At 34.9% G+C, this 13,815-nt stretch overlaps 1 protein-coding gene across 5 annotated transcripts in view; it reads left to right on the top strand.

The window, feature by feature from the left end:
* The window catches only part of LOC124642591 (ATP-binding cassette sub-family D member), a 75,819-nt gene that overhangs the window by 41,715 nt on the left and 20,289 nt on the right, over window positions 1-13,815 (top strand). For all 5 annotated transcript variants that reach the window (XR_006985789.1, XR_006985788.1, XR_006985790.1 and 2 more), the window contains one exon: window positions 4,021-4,077. The gene's annotated coding sequence lies outside the window, so the exon portion shown is untranslated. The remainder of the gene's footprint in view (window positions 1-4,020; window positions 4,078-13,815) is intronic.

Raw genomic sequence — 13,815 nt, 5'->3', positions numbered from 1 at the left:
ATGATGCGTTCTTCAGCTTAGTGTTTGCCAGATTTAAGAAAGTTTGAGGTATATTTTTAGTCGGTTTTGTTTTTGTAAAAAAGTTTTTTCATCTCATCTCATAGAACAAAATGGAATTGAATTTTTTTACATGGATTTATACTATGTTTATGTACATGTTGTCCTTAAACAATATAAAATTGTAACCAGCCAAAAAAGTTTTATTCTGTGGTAGCATGAAACCCTACATTTCTGTGCCCGTTTCACTCTTAACCGGACTTTATACAAAAATAGTTGACAGGTTTCGAAAAAATTTGTGCGTAATTATCACCAACCAGGATATGCATACAGTATCATGCATATAATATGCATATTGCATTTTCGAAGTAAACGTATGCTATCACCAAACTTTCTATAGCATCACTCGGTGATCTCGAACTCTCGAATGGATCACCAGTGAAAGTTGATTTGGTCGACATTTTTTCTTCTGAAGTATATGATATTATAAATGCAAAGGTATACTGTGATATGCTTGATTCTTTTTGCTTTAAAAGTAAGTGAATATCTTTTGATTTAAATTTAGAAGTAGTTGATTATTCACATTAGATTAATGCTTGTTTATCCTTATTTCTTATGCCTGGTATTATTGAGAACGGTTCTTTTTTAGCTTCCATCTGCGGTTTCACACAACTTCCGGTGCAACTATTTTGCGCACTCCTTTAAAAACACTTACACACACATTAAACACATTTTTTTTTCAAATCGGACCAGTAGTTCTTGACATTAGCTCGTTTGATCAAACAAACAAACTCTTCAGCATTATTTCGATATAGTAAGTTGAGATTATTATCTGCCGAAATCACGACGGCATATATTTAAATAAATATGAAGAAAAGCTAAAAATATACCGAAAGTTATGTAATAAATGCTAATGAGTTCATAACTTGGAATGTGTCGCTAATACAAGTGGGTAGGACGGCAAATACCTAGACTTTCCAATTTTGTGTAACTTTCGCGTAAAGGTTATATACCTTGTTTATCCTAGATAATATCTCCAATACAGTTATACTCAAAAATCCATAAGTTATAATTCATCATCATCATCTTAGCCATAGGACGTCCGCTGCTGAACATAGGCCTCCCCCTTTGATCGCCACGGATACCAGTTGGAAGCGACCTGCATCAATGCGACAAGCTGTAATTGAAATTGCCGAAATACTTTTTAGGGCTAAGTGATAAGATTTTTCAGATCGGACATCTGATAGATCATCCTCTGACAAGCCTTTTTCAAGTACTTACCTACGTTGGTGTTGGCTGTCAGTATAAACGGACGCACCTGAGTCCCAGTGTTTTACAAGGATCGACTGTCTGTTTGACTTCCTAAATCAACTGGGTTGGTGGCCTGTGTAACCCCGTGTTGAGAGACTTGTCATCAGACTTTCTTTCATCTCACCACCCGTAACAACTGCGCTAGCAGTTCAAATGTCAGCCGGGACCCAGCAACTTATCGTGACTCCCGAAACACGGAATTACTCGTCATGATAAGATGGTCACCAATCTACGAACGTACCACGCCAAGCGTTGCATAACCCTTACCATTTGACTAAGCCACGAGATCCTAAAAGCATTACATACATCGTTTAAAGTTATTGTTTCTCAAAGTTTCCACTCCTAGCGGAGTCACGTAGCGCGTATACCTTCAGCCATTTATCCAATTATGTTGGTGCACTTGCAATCTTTAAACTTGTTAAGTTATTACCGGCACGCATTTCTTTACTGTTAGAGATCGCCTGACCCCGTTTTGGGGTAACTAAGAAATTACTATTGTGGGGAAATGTTTGTTATTTCATTGGATAATTACTTATGGCTATTTCCAATATTCTATGTATTTGTTGATTTGCTAAATAGAGATATAATTTTGACTTTTTATTGACATATGCAAGTAAAGTCATATTCCTAACGGCGGTTAGTGATTAGAAAATTTGAAAAAAAAAGCTGCTTATTTGTTTATTACAGGTGCTAAGGTACATTTTATAGTCTTGAGTTCAGGTATGTACTTATTTTTTACATTAATTTTATGATTTATGAAAGGTCATGGTTCCTTACCCCGTGGGTTAAACAGTCATAAAAATTATATGATAGATTGTGCATAATTGGTGTTTGTAATACAAAGTTTTATTTTATATTAAATATATATATTCACACATTATTAATTAATTAATACAGAAAAGTATGTGGTGAAATAGCAATATATCACAGTTTTAACATGTATGCATAAATAATATTTAAACTATGAGCAAAAAATAACATAATTTTTGCAGTTCTGTGTAGTAATATCAACTCTATATATTTTTTGTTACTTTTTTCTATTGCTAAAATGTAAATTGAATTACTCTTTGCTAGTTTTTAACCTTGGCTAATATTAATTGTAGTTAATCAAAGCAGTTTTTTTTGTACATTATGTAAAAAAATATATTGAACAAAAACATTAATTTCAAAGCTTTAACATCAATCTTTTGTTAATATTGTTTTCTTTAATTATTATTTCTTAAGATTATATTATTTTACAAATATCCTTTGATGTGACCAGCAGTATTCGAACTAAAGAAGAATGAACATTGGTTAAAAATTGTTTGATTGCAGTATCAAAACATAAGTTTTATTTTTGTACTAAAGTTTCCTAAATGAGAAGCTATTTTTGGTATGAGTTCAATGATTCTTGCGGTTTTCGACACAAATTTTGGACTTTGATTTTGCAAAGGAAACATTATTTCTTTATATATTTATTACTCTTAATTTGGGCAAATACATACATTGGGTTTTTTGATCTTCTCCTTATTTAATGTCGGAATACATTTGTAAATCATTAATCGTGTGTATTGATTTTCAAATATTGACCAAAGAATACAAATGTTCTTTGTGTGCAGTGCAACATGTGATCCAGTGAGTCAGTGTTATTGAGGTCAATAAAACATACACAAGAATTGTTAAAATCCTTTTTTTTAAAAAAAAGCTTAAAAGCAAAGAAATATGCATGTTGTCTTGTTGTGTTAGGTGCAGATTACCTACAATTTCTGCTATACAAGTACATAGTTCAAAGCTCTTTGAAAGAGGAACGCCTTATAAATCTGGAATGACACAAGCAAATGTCAACCTTATTATAATGACGTCTAATTATGTTTTTGTTCGATACCACAGGCTTACGAAACTTCCAGTCAGAGTACCGTGGTTACGAAATAAACGTCAAGGCAATTGCAAGGTTGCACATAATGCTAACATATCCTATGTTTTTAAATTTCATTTGCATTTTTATTATGATTTATTCGATGAATATTCGTCTTCCGGATTTTGTGATTTACTTATAAATAAGAGACACAGGAGTTCTCAAACTCAAACTCATTTATTCAGTCATGGCTGCAAGCTGGAAATCAGCACTTATTAAATGTCAAAATTAACAAAATGCCCAACCTTCACCACTTTCCATGTGTTTTTGCTAGGACGAAGTGGCGAAACATGTCTGTTTGTAGGTTAGAACAACTGTACATTAAAGTTGGAAGGCTTGGTATATTTCATTTATTTAAACGAACACAGCTTTAAGATTGTGATACTTCTCTCTTTTCACATCGAATAACAAAAAAAAAATCATTTGGTAGGTACCACAAACCTGATCGTAGAAACATTTGAAATTATGTCATCTCTCTGGTATGAGGCATAATTTATCAAAACATTATATTAATTTTATATCTATGTATAATCATACCTTACCGTGTATTGACCTCCTGCAAATTAACTTGCTATTATTTTTTTGAGTTTTAATTTATTGTCGGTGCAATAAATAATATTAGCTATGTCTTGATACCAGTTGAGGTGTTAGTATTTTTATAACAATTAACACCTAGAGTAGTTTAGGAGTTATATGCTTAGTTTCTTAACGAAGTTAAAACTACGTTAAAATGACCTTTCTTCATTTTTTTTTATTTAACTATATAGATGTAAAGTTTTCTGTTATATGCTTGCTGTAATTATGTATTTCTTTCACAGGTACATCATCAACTTAAAGTGAATTGGATATAAGCCTCTCTGAAGCTTCACCATAAGGTATTATAATGTTAATATGATATTATACGTAACTAGTTAGTCGCTCCCCGAGGTTTCACTCACGTGAGGTGTTTGCGAATAAAAGGTCCCAAGATATCCAGCTATGCGGCTTTTATTGAAAAACCAGAATGACAATACATCTATCAAAATCCACAGACACCGATTACCATAGAGTACATCACACCCTCACCCTTAGTCAATAACTCTGGTGTAGCTAACAACATCTAACTAAATAACTATACAAATAACAAATAATAAATAACGAAATAAGACTCAAATTAAATTTTATAATTGACCGGGTTCTGGACTCGGCATTGGCGAGATTGGGTCGGCTCAGGAGAAGGCATGGCGGTGTTTCTCCCTGAACGGGCTGATCAAGGCAATCTTCGAAATGATCATGATCACTGTCCCCGGCCGGATCTTCTGTCCGATGGCTGCCCTGACTGATGTCTGGACTGAACTGGACTGAACTGCGTCGGCCGCATTAGACCCTTCGCCTAGCGGGCTGTAAGGACAGATTAGTGGACTCCGTAATCTTTTCTTCAACTGATCTACATGTCTATGTAATACCCTGCCAGAAGTATCCATGATCTTATAATCCGTGGCTCCCATTCTATCTAACACTCGCCCCGGCAGCCATCTATCCTGTCCTGTAAATTGGCGCAGCCAGATTCATTCACGTATCGTGCAATGTGAATTACTGCTTGTATCAGGATGAAATAAAGCCTATGTTACTGGGAAGAGTGTTGCTTTCTAACAGTGAAAGAATTGTTCTAATGGGTTCAGTAGTTTCTTAAAGCCTTTAGGAACAAACAAATAAAAAAATGATTCTTATACAAGCTGTTGATTTGCATCCGTGCCATATTCAAGGAGGTAATTATGCTAATGATTCTCGACCCAAATCAATAAAAAAATTGGTACGTAATTTTTTTTCTTTAATTCGTTTTTCCTAATTCCGTAAATGTCATCTAGCCTTATTTAAACTTGGCGCGTATGTTACTGGCGTTAAAACCGTGCTGCACCCTCACACAAACGCAAACACAAAGCATACGCAACGATCACTCATAAATTTCATTCATAAAATTGGATTACTTCGGAAATACCACGACATTACAATGACAAAAAAAGCAGTGCATATTAGTTATTTCCCATCTACTGTAATTCCAATCGATTATTTACGTATTGTATGTCCTCCTCCTGAGCTATGGCACAAATGCAAATCAACACCTTGTATTAGTTTAAGTATGTATTTAGGATGTGTACTCAACACCTTTGTTTGCGTAAATATGAAAATTATGTTTACCTAAAAGTATTTTTTTTGTTAAGAAATCACACCTTCTCATAAGATGTTTAAGCCATTATTAGTCAAGCGTAAAACAAATTATTGCTTTATTTAAATCTCCGTCGTGTCAATGTCTACTTAATACTGACACTCATTAATATTACTGACAAAATATATAAATAAACCAAGAATAACAACATTTTGTAACTAAATTGTGCAACGGTTAAAAGTTTACTGAACTTGGTAGTTTTTGTCTTTTGTTCTTAGAATTTTCAAAATGAACGCTGTGAACTTAAAATAAAAGACTTCACTAATCCTTTAGGTGTCTTATGAATGTATTATTAATTCAAGCTTATAATTGGATCTTTTCTTTTTTGATGTGAAATCGTCAAATGACATTCACGCTGTGGGTGCAGCGTGAATGTCACTCTGACTCCGTTCCTTACTGACCATGTTCCCACCATGTTCCTTCTAAAGCCCTTTATGTACCAGGGCCGCGGTAACTTTCGAACAATCCCGCAGCCCTTATAATTGGATTTCAGAAAAGCAATACCAGCCTATGTCGGTTAATATACTCAATGTTCATTATTTCAAGGCTTTTTTATGCCATTGACGAAGTGTCAACAAACTTCTTTATAGTTTTTTATAACATTGTACTCTGGTAAAATGACGCATGGTTTGTTTTGGTTCCGAAATTTTCCTTTGCGCTTTGGACTTTAATATTAACGTACCTGCGTCCACCCGCGGTTTTACCTTCGTCCAGAGGGAACTACTTCCCACATATGGATAAATAGTGTGCCTAGATGTTATTCTGGTATCATCTGCATAGGCTTTCTGCCAACTATGCTCGGGTCGGCTTCCAGTCTAACCAGATGCAGTTGAATAACAGAGTTTTACAAGGACTGACTGCCTACCTGACCTCATCAACCCGGGCAACCGAATACCCCCAGGTAAGACTGGTTGTCAGACTTAGTCGCTCCCTCTTGTATGTTATTCTGATGTTTTTCAACAAGATCCATTCAGTAGTATTTCTGTGAAAGAGGGACAAGGATCCGCGTAGTTATACGAACTTTCCCAATTAAAATATTAGTAGGATCCAATATGTTTCGACTCGACTAGAGGAGAGATACTTTTACTACCTACACTCGTGGTCAAAAAAACTTGACACAAAAATGTTTGAAGGTGAAATTGTTACAACAAAGTGGCACAATTTTTACCACATCTCTCTTACTTTCACTTTTTGTAGTCGAGTAAGCTAGATGATGAATTACATATGGCTGTCAGTTGACTGTTTTTGGCTTTGTTATTTTTTCACAGAATGTGGAGTTTTTGAAGCTCCTGTTTAAGTTAGTAGGATGTAGTCTTTCTCAAGGTTTTTTTTTCTATGGTATGGAGAATAGAAAGCTTTTGTTGTGGTTAAGGCAAATGCCATATGAGGAAACTTGTCTTTAGATGCTTTTGTTAACGTCGTATATTTCATTGAGATATAAATCCGTTTGATTAATGTTTGCCTTTAAAAACAAGCATAATTTAAAATGATAAATTGACATTTATTACAATGGCATTTTCTTCTAAAATTCTGTCAGGGAAATACCTACCTGTAGACAGTTTAAAGTATCTATAAATTATTCAGAAAACCGCGAATTTACAACCGAATGTCTCATCTGTCTAAATAAAATACGTAATCTCATCGATATGTTAATTTATTATATTATTTACTTATTCTACGCACGTGTACCACGGTCAAAAAAGTTACTAGTATAAATTTTCTTATAGTTGAAAAAATATTGGCGCCATTGACGTATGTAGGTACAGGCGCGTACATGAATGGTTGAGTCACTTACTCGTAATTTCGTGATTGGTCAAAATATTTTAAAGTTTGTCATTAAAAGTATTGAATAAACTTCTGGATTTCATAATTGTCAAGTCGTTAGGAACCCTATTAATTATGGAGATCCAGTGGAGCCGCTGGAGTTCCTATTTAATTCAAAATTGCGGAGGCATGAAACTAAGTCAAAGTCTAATTTTAAATAGGCTTATGAAAGCTCTCTTGAAACGTCCAGCTATTTGCACGGTTCTGAAAAATGGGTCTCATGGAGAAGAAACCAGCAAGAAACTCAACAATTATTGTCCGCGGCTGTACCTATAAAGTTAACACAATATTATGTAATATATAGCTCATTAATGTTAATGAGATGTCTCAGTCTGTGAGATTGACTGACAGAAATGACATTTGATTGTCTTTGAAGAGCCGGGATGTCCCGTCTACAGACTAAGTTTTGCCACCGACGCCGACGTCGTTTTCGTCCATAGAATGCAAAGTAAATAATTAAGGCATCAATTCAAATAGGTATTAGTACTATTAATATAATAGGTATATAATTATTTAAAAAGTGGTTTGTTTGACTAAAAGTAAAAAAATCTCGGGAATTATTGGTCCCATTTGAAAAACTCTTTCGATAGGCCACTTTTCATTTGGGACTCTGGGAGTGTATAGTTCCCACGTAAAGGGGGCGAAACCGCGGTCAAAATTTATCTATTATATGTGTACATACTTAAATGTGAGCTTTTACAAATTATTTCGTAAAACGATAAGTTGTGAAATACCGAGCTTTGCGAAGCTGATCCCAAGGTTACAACTATTTTCAGCAATGCAAATCAAGTTCATAAAAACTGCTATTAAGTCGTGTTATTTAATCTATGACGTAAATTAAACAAGCAATGCAGGTTTTTGAACCAACCGGTCGTCGCATTACGCAAAACGCGGGTTTCAACCTCTCATTGTTTACTAGTTTCCGCCCGCGTCTTCGCCCGCATAGAGTTCGGTTATATCGCGTTTCGAAGAGAATTCTTCAAAAGTCCGGGATAAAAACTATCCTATGTTCTTTCTCAAGGTCAACTCTATCTTTGTACCAAATTTTATTAAAACGTGTTCAGTGGTTTAGACGTGAAAGCGTAACAGATAGACAGACAGAGTTACTTTCGCATTTATAATATTAGTAGGGATCTGTGAAACAAATCTGCGCGTTGAGAGTTTTTTGCTAAAGATTAATTAGAACAGGTGGAGGTTAATTATTATATTTTTAATGACATATGTATACTTATGTTTATTTTTGTAATATCCTTATGTGTTACAAGAAATCTGTTCATTAAGATGCATATCTGGTGTCAAATGTTTAGTAGTTCTCTTAAGCTCTTTTTCTATTAGCATTTATGACGATAGATTCCTCTGTCTGAGTATTTTAGTTTGTATGTAGTCTTTCTCCTGCCCTGTTCCCAAATTTTACTTGGGGTCGGCGCAATATGTCATTTTCTTCCATTTCCCCTGTCACTCGTCATACTGACACTCGCTCCCTTCCTATTCATATCATCTTTCAGGCAATCCATCCATCTTTTCTTAGGTCTTCCTCTTCCTCTCCATCCATCTACATTCATACTTAGCACACTTTGTTGCATGCGTATCATCCCTCCTCATTACATGTCCATACCACGACAATCTTCTACTCCTCATCTTTTCTGTAACTGGCGCTACTTTCAGACTTCCTCTAATGTAATCATTCCTCACTTTATCCATTCTTGTAACACCACACATCCATCTCAGCATTCTCATTTCTGTTACATGCACTCTCTTCTCATCCCTCTTTTTCAATGCCCAACACTCCGATCCATACAGGACGACAGGTCTAATGACTGGTTTGAGGGGCATCCGCGGGTCACAGATAGCGCTAGTTACCTGTCGCCACTTCATCCATCCAGTATTGATCCGATGCGTAACGTCCCTGTTCACCTCACCGTCACTTTGGACGAGTGAACCAAGGTACCGGAAGTTTGTATGTAGTATGTCTATATTTATGATGAAATCAAATATGGATACTTCCCAATTGCAGTAACCTCCCCTTTTGAATTATATGTATCTGCCATAGTAAGTATTAAACCTGCTGATAAACAATTTCTATCAATACCTCTAAAAAAGAATAGAAGTTCCCATCAATATCAACGTACACCATCATTATTACTCTCACATAATACCTAAAACTTCTAATCACAATTTATAGTGACATCTGTCAAGTCTGACACTTACAATTAAATGTCAAATGATTATTCCCATTCACGATGTCTACGTGATTCGATTGAAGGATTACTTAGATAAAATCAATTAAAGTTTTTAAGAGCTTTTGGGTTAGTAACAACCGTTCATATTGATCAAGGTGAAGCTGTGATTGCCGCGGTCAAACTTTGATTTATATACCTTGTATGTTGTGCCTGAGACTTCTCTGTGTAGGTGCAGGCATTTTGAATTTACGTTAAATGTGGTTAAATGGCTTTAGGTGATAAAATAGATGACACGATAAAAAGATCAATAATTGTCGCTGTTGGTCGTTTTAGCTAGATTATCCCTACCGGGCATTTTTTTCGGAAATGTCAGTCTTTTACCGATTTAATCCACATTTCTTCTGGATCCTTCTTTGATCCAGGGTCCTTTACCCTGAATTACCAGATATCAACGAAATTCTAATTTTTGACTGGAAAAAATCTGAGAACGATATTTCTATTTAAAAGAAGCTGACGCAAGCTAATTCTTATTAAAAACAGATTATGTATCTAATATTAAGAATATGACATAATTATGCGAATATATTATAATTTTTAATATATTTCTAGCTAACGTAATATCCCTGCTAGATCTTGGAACCGAAAGGTCATGGTTTTTCCAGTTAAGCGAGTTTTTTTTTCTATTTTATGTATTAATTTAGCACGTGAAGTGATGAAAATTAAAATTGCAAATATAAATTTGTATTTTTACGAATGACGAAGCCTATCAGACTGAAAATTAATAAACCACATAATGATATATTACGTGTGAAATAATAAAAAAACTATGAAAATAACATTGGCACTCAGCTGCATCCGGTTAGACTGGAAGCCGACCCCAACATGGTCGGAAAAAGGCTCTTAGGATGATGATGATGTACCTACTTGAGAAATATTTTTCACATGGAATTATCTACTAACAGACATTCATTTAACTCCTTTCGATTGCTTTGAAAACAATCGAATCATATCTTAAAATGTAAATTTATTTATTTTATACAATGTACACACTATACAATTATACAAACTTAAACTACTTATCTTTATACAAAACGTAAAATAAAATACTATATACAAAATATATATAAACATAAAACATAATATAAAAGAGCATCGATCAGGCGTCGAAGTATTCCTCCGCATCACTGTCCTCCGGAAACATGCCCAGAAGACTGGCTGCATTGCCACGTTGAATGGCAATGCTAATTCTTTGTCCAAAGAATAAGCCAGCCCTCTGGTCACGCGAAGCGTCGACAAACCTTTTCGCGATGTTCTTGTAAAGTAACCGCGAACTCGGGCCCCACGGTCCGAGCATTTCGACCCCAAACGGCTCAAAACTATAATTTCCAATAAGGTTATTATATTTGCGCCGCTTGGTGGTCTCTGCAGAAGCTGCAGCCGCCCCAGCGGCTTATCATATCTTATCTTAAAATGCCTATTGCATAGATATCTAGACCAAGTTAAAACTGCTGTTTTTTGCACCTATCAAACACATACAGTCAACTTCAGGTCAGTGGTAACCGTTTTAAAGGAAAATCGTACTTATTACTATTGGGTTAAGGTGCATGACAGTTACCACTGATGTGCGGTCTACCGTACCTAGGTATAAAAATCATTTCCGATCATGCACGTTCTATGTGTCACATAAAGTTATATCACCATGGTTAGTATGTCGACCGACAGACGGACAATGACATAATTAATTATGTATTCTATATAGTGCGAAACATGATACGTACGAGTCTCCTTTACATAAAAATTGTGCATTGATTTTGTTGCTATGGTTGCAAAAAATTGGTTGAATATTCTAGATATGTTTGAGTTTGGAGATCAGGGCGTACTTAGTTACTAGTTTCCGGTCGTGTCAAATTGTCGTTCCATCTTGCCATGAGAGTAGGGGGAATAGTGATTTCACTTGTTTTCTGCATTATACGGGCCTTCTGGAAGAAATTTCATTGTGAGATAAGCTGTGCCCTTGTACAATTTTTATCTATTATTTATTCTTGTCTGTGTTTTTATGTGTACATAAACTGTTAAATAAATACATACATACATACGTGTACACAAAATGTAATATTTCCCACGATGCTGGTAGATCTCCTTTGAGAACAGTCGCTGTCCGAATATCAGCCATTGATAGCTTTATGAGTAGGTTAGAAATTGTGCCACATAAAGTGGACCTATAGGCTACTGGCCATCCATAAGTAATTATGCATATAACTTAGGGCATTAAGAACAACTTATTGTCATTGAGCATCCTAGGCAGTCGTTACGGGTAGTCAGAAACCAGTCTAACCAATTGGTATTGGGTTGCCTGGGTAACTGGGTTGAAGAGGTCAGTTAGGGCAGTCGCTCCTTGTAAAGCACTGGTACTCAGCTACATCTGGTTAGACTGGATGCCGATCCCAATATAGTTGGGAAAAAAGCTCGGAAGAGGATGAAGAACAACTTAGATAAAGAAAAAGTAAAATTCATGAACACTTGTCTGCAATCGAGGACTTTTACAAATAGTCGAATTTTACTAACGAATATTTGTGTGACATTTTTCAAGTAGGTAGGCAAATAAGAGGTTGTTGACGACTATTACATACCACATTATTTATTGATATTTCGTAAGTAATTTCAATAACTACTTTATTAATTATGCATGTGTAATGTCGCAACGTTTGTTTTTGTTTGTTTTAAGCCTTTGGTTAAATAAACAAACTTAACGACGATTTTATTTATTGGATTTGATTGAGAAACTGATTAGGCTTGGGAACTAATGTTTCAAATGTTTAACTATCAAAGCTGTGATATTTTTCCTTACCCACAATTTTTTTTTCTGTATGTTTTAGAGGTTCTGGATTTGAGACTCTTTAATCGTGGTGCTATTATTCTGAGGTAAAAATACGTACGCTCCTAGTTGACTGCGATGGGGATGATTTTTACACGCTTTTTATTAGCTTCACCTGTATGTTTGTATGTTTGTAACCGACTTCTTTGGGCGCGATTTTGACCCACTTTAAACGGCCAGATTTCGTTCAAACTTTGTAGATTTATTGAGGACCGATGACAATACACTAATTTGATAAAATTATTCCATTTTTAACCGACTTCCCAAAAAGGAGGAGGTTACACATACACATCGATTACTCAGAGGTTTATAGACCGATTTACGTGATTCTTTTTTTGTTCGACTCGGAATAGCTGCCAGTTGGTCCCATAGTCATCAGGTCAGGATCTGATGATGGAAACCCTGAGAAATCGAGGGCAACCTTCAAAAGTTGTAGGCATACATAGGGTAAAAACTTGACACTCAGGTGTACGCCTAAAAGCACTATTCAACTGTGAAGATTTGGAGCTGACCTGATGATGGAGACCAGGGAGGGTCGAGGGAACTCGACAACTGAATATGTAAACTACCTCGTGTTTGGGCTTAAATTATTTGTATTGACAAGACCTTTGCAATAATGAAGGTTTGGAGCTGACCTGATGATGGAGACCAGAGAAAATCGAGGAAACTCGACAACTGAATATGTAAACTACCTCGTGTTTGGGCTTAAATTATTCGTATTGACAAGACCTATGCAACAGTGAAGGTTTGGAGCTGACCTGATGATGGAGACCAGAGAAAGTCGAGGGAACGCGACAACTGAATATGTAAAATACCTCGTTTGGACTTATATTCTTTGTATTGATGAGAACTTCCCACTTGTATGGATAGTGACAACTATTCGTATCACTGAAAAGCTTTAAATAAATAACCTTTTTACAAAAAAATTAAACCGACTTCCCAAAACACTAAAAAGCAAAAAAAATACTAATTTTAGGTGCATCGGCCTAGAAGTCGGTGGCAAAATTAACTTAGTAACATCCATTAGACACCGACTTCTAGGCTTTTCAATTTGCAAAATATGATTTTTGTTAATTTATATAATTTTCATCTATAGTCGATAAGGTAAGAAAATTAATTAAAATTTTCTAGAATTTTTCTCTACAGTCGATAAGGCAGGACTCGATGTTAATTTATGTTTCCAATCATTATCTTTAGCCGTTTCCTCTAATATTGACAAATTTTTGTATACTAAAGAGAATTTTAATTCTACAAAACAAATAATAGTTTTAAAACAAACTAAAAAGTAGAAAATAAATAATAGTTTAAAAAAACTAAAAAACACGCTTTTTATAGAAAAACGAACTAAAAAATAGAGAATAAATTTTAATGAATTTAAATTAAGAAAACAGTGTTAAAAATTTCAATGAATATAAATTAATAATAGTGTGAATACAAAAAAAAATATTTAAAAAAAGCGTGGGGTGCTTTTTAAGATATTATCGAAATGAAAATCACTGTACTCATATCTGTCAATAAAAAAACTATT

The sequence above is a fragment of the Helicoverpa zea genome, chromosome 25 (genome assembly GCF_022581195.2).
Source record: "Helicoverpa zea isolate HzStark_Cry1AcR chromosome 25, ilHelZeax1.1, whole genome shotgun sequence".
Taxonomy (NCBI): Eukaryota; Metazoa; Arthropoda; class Insecta; order Lepidoptera; family Noctuidae; genus Helicoverpa; species Helicoverpa zea.
This window is presented reverse-complemented; position numbering and strand designations above follow the sequence as displayed.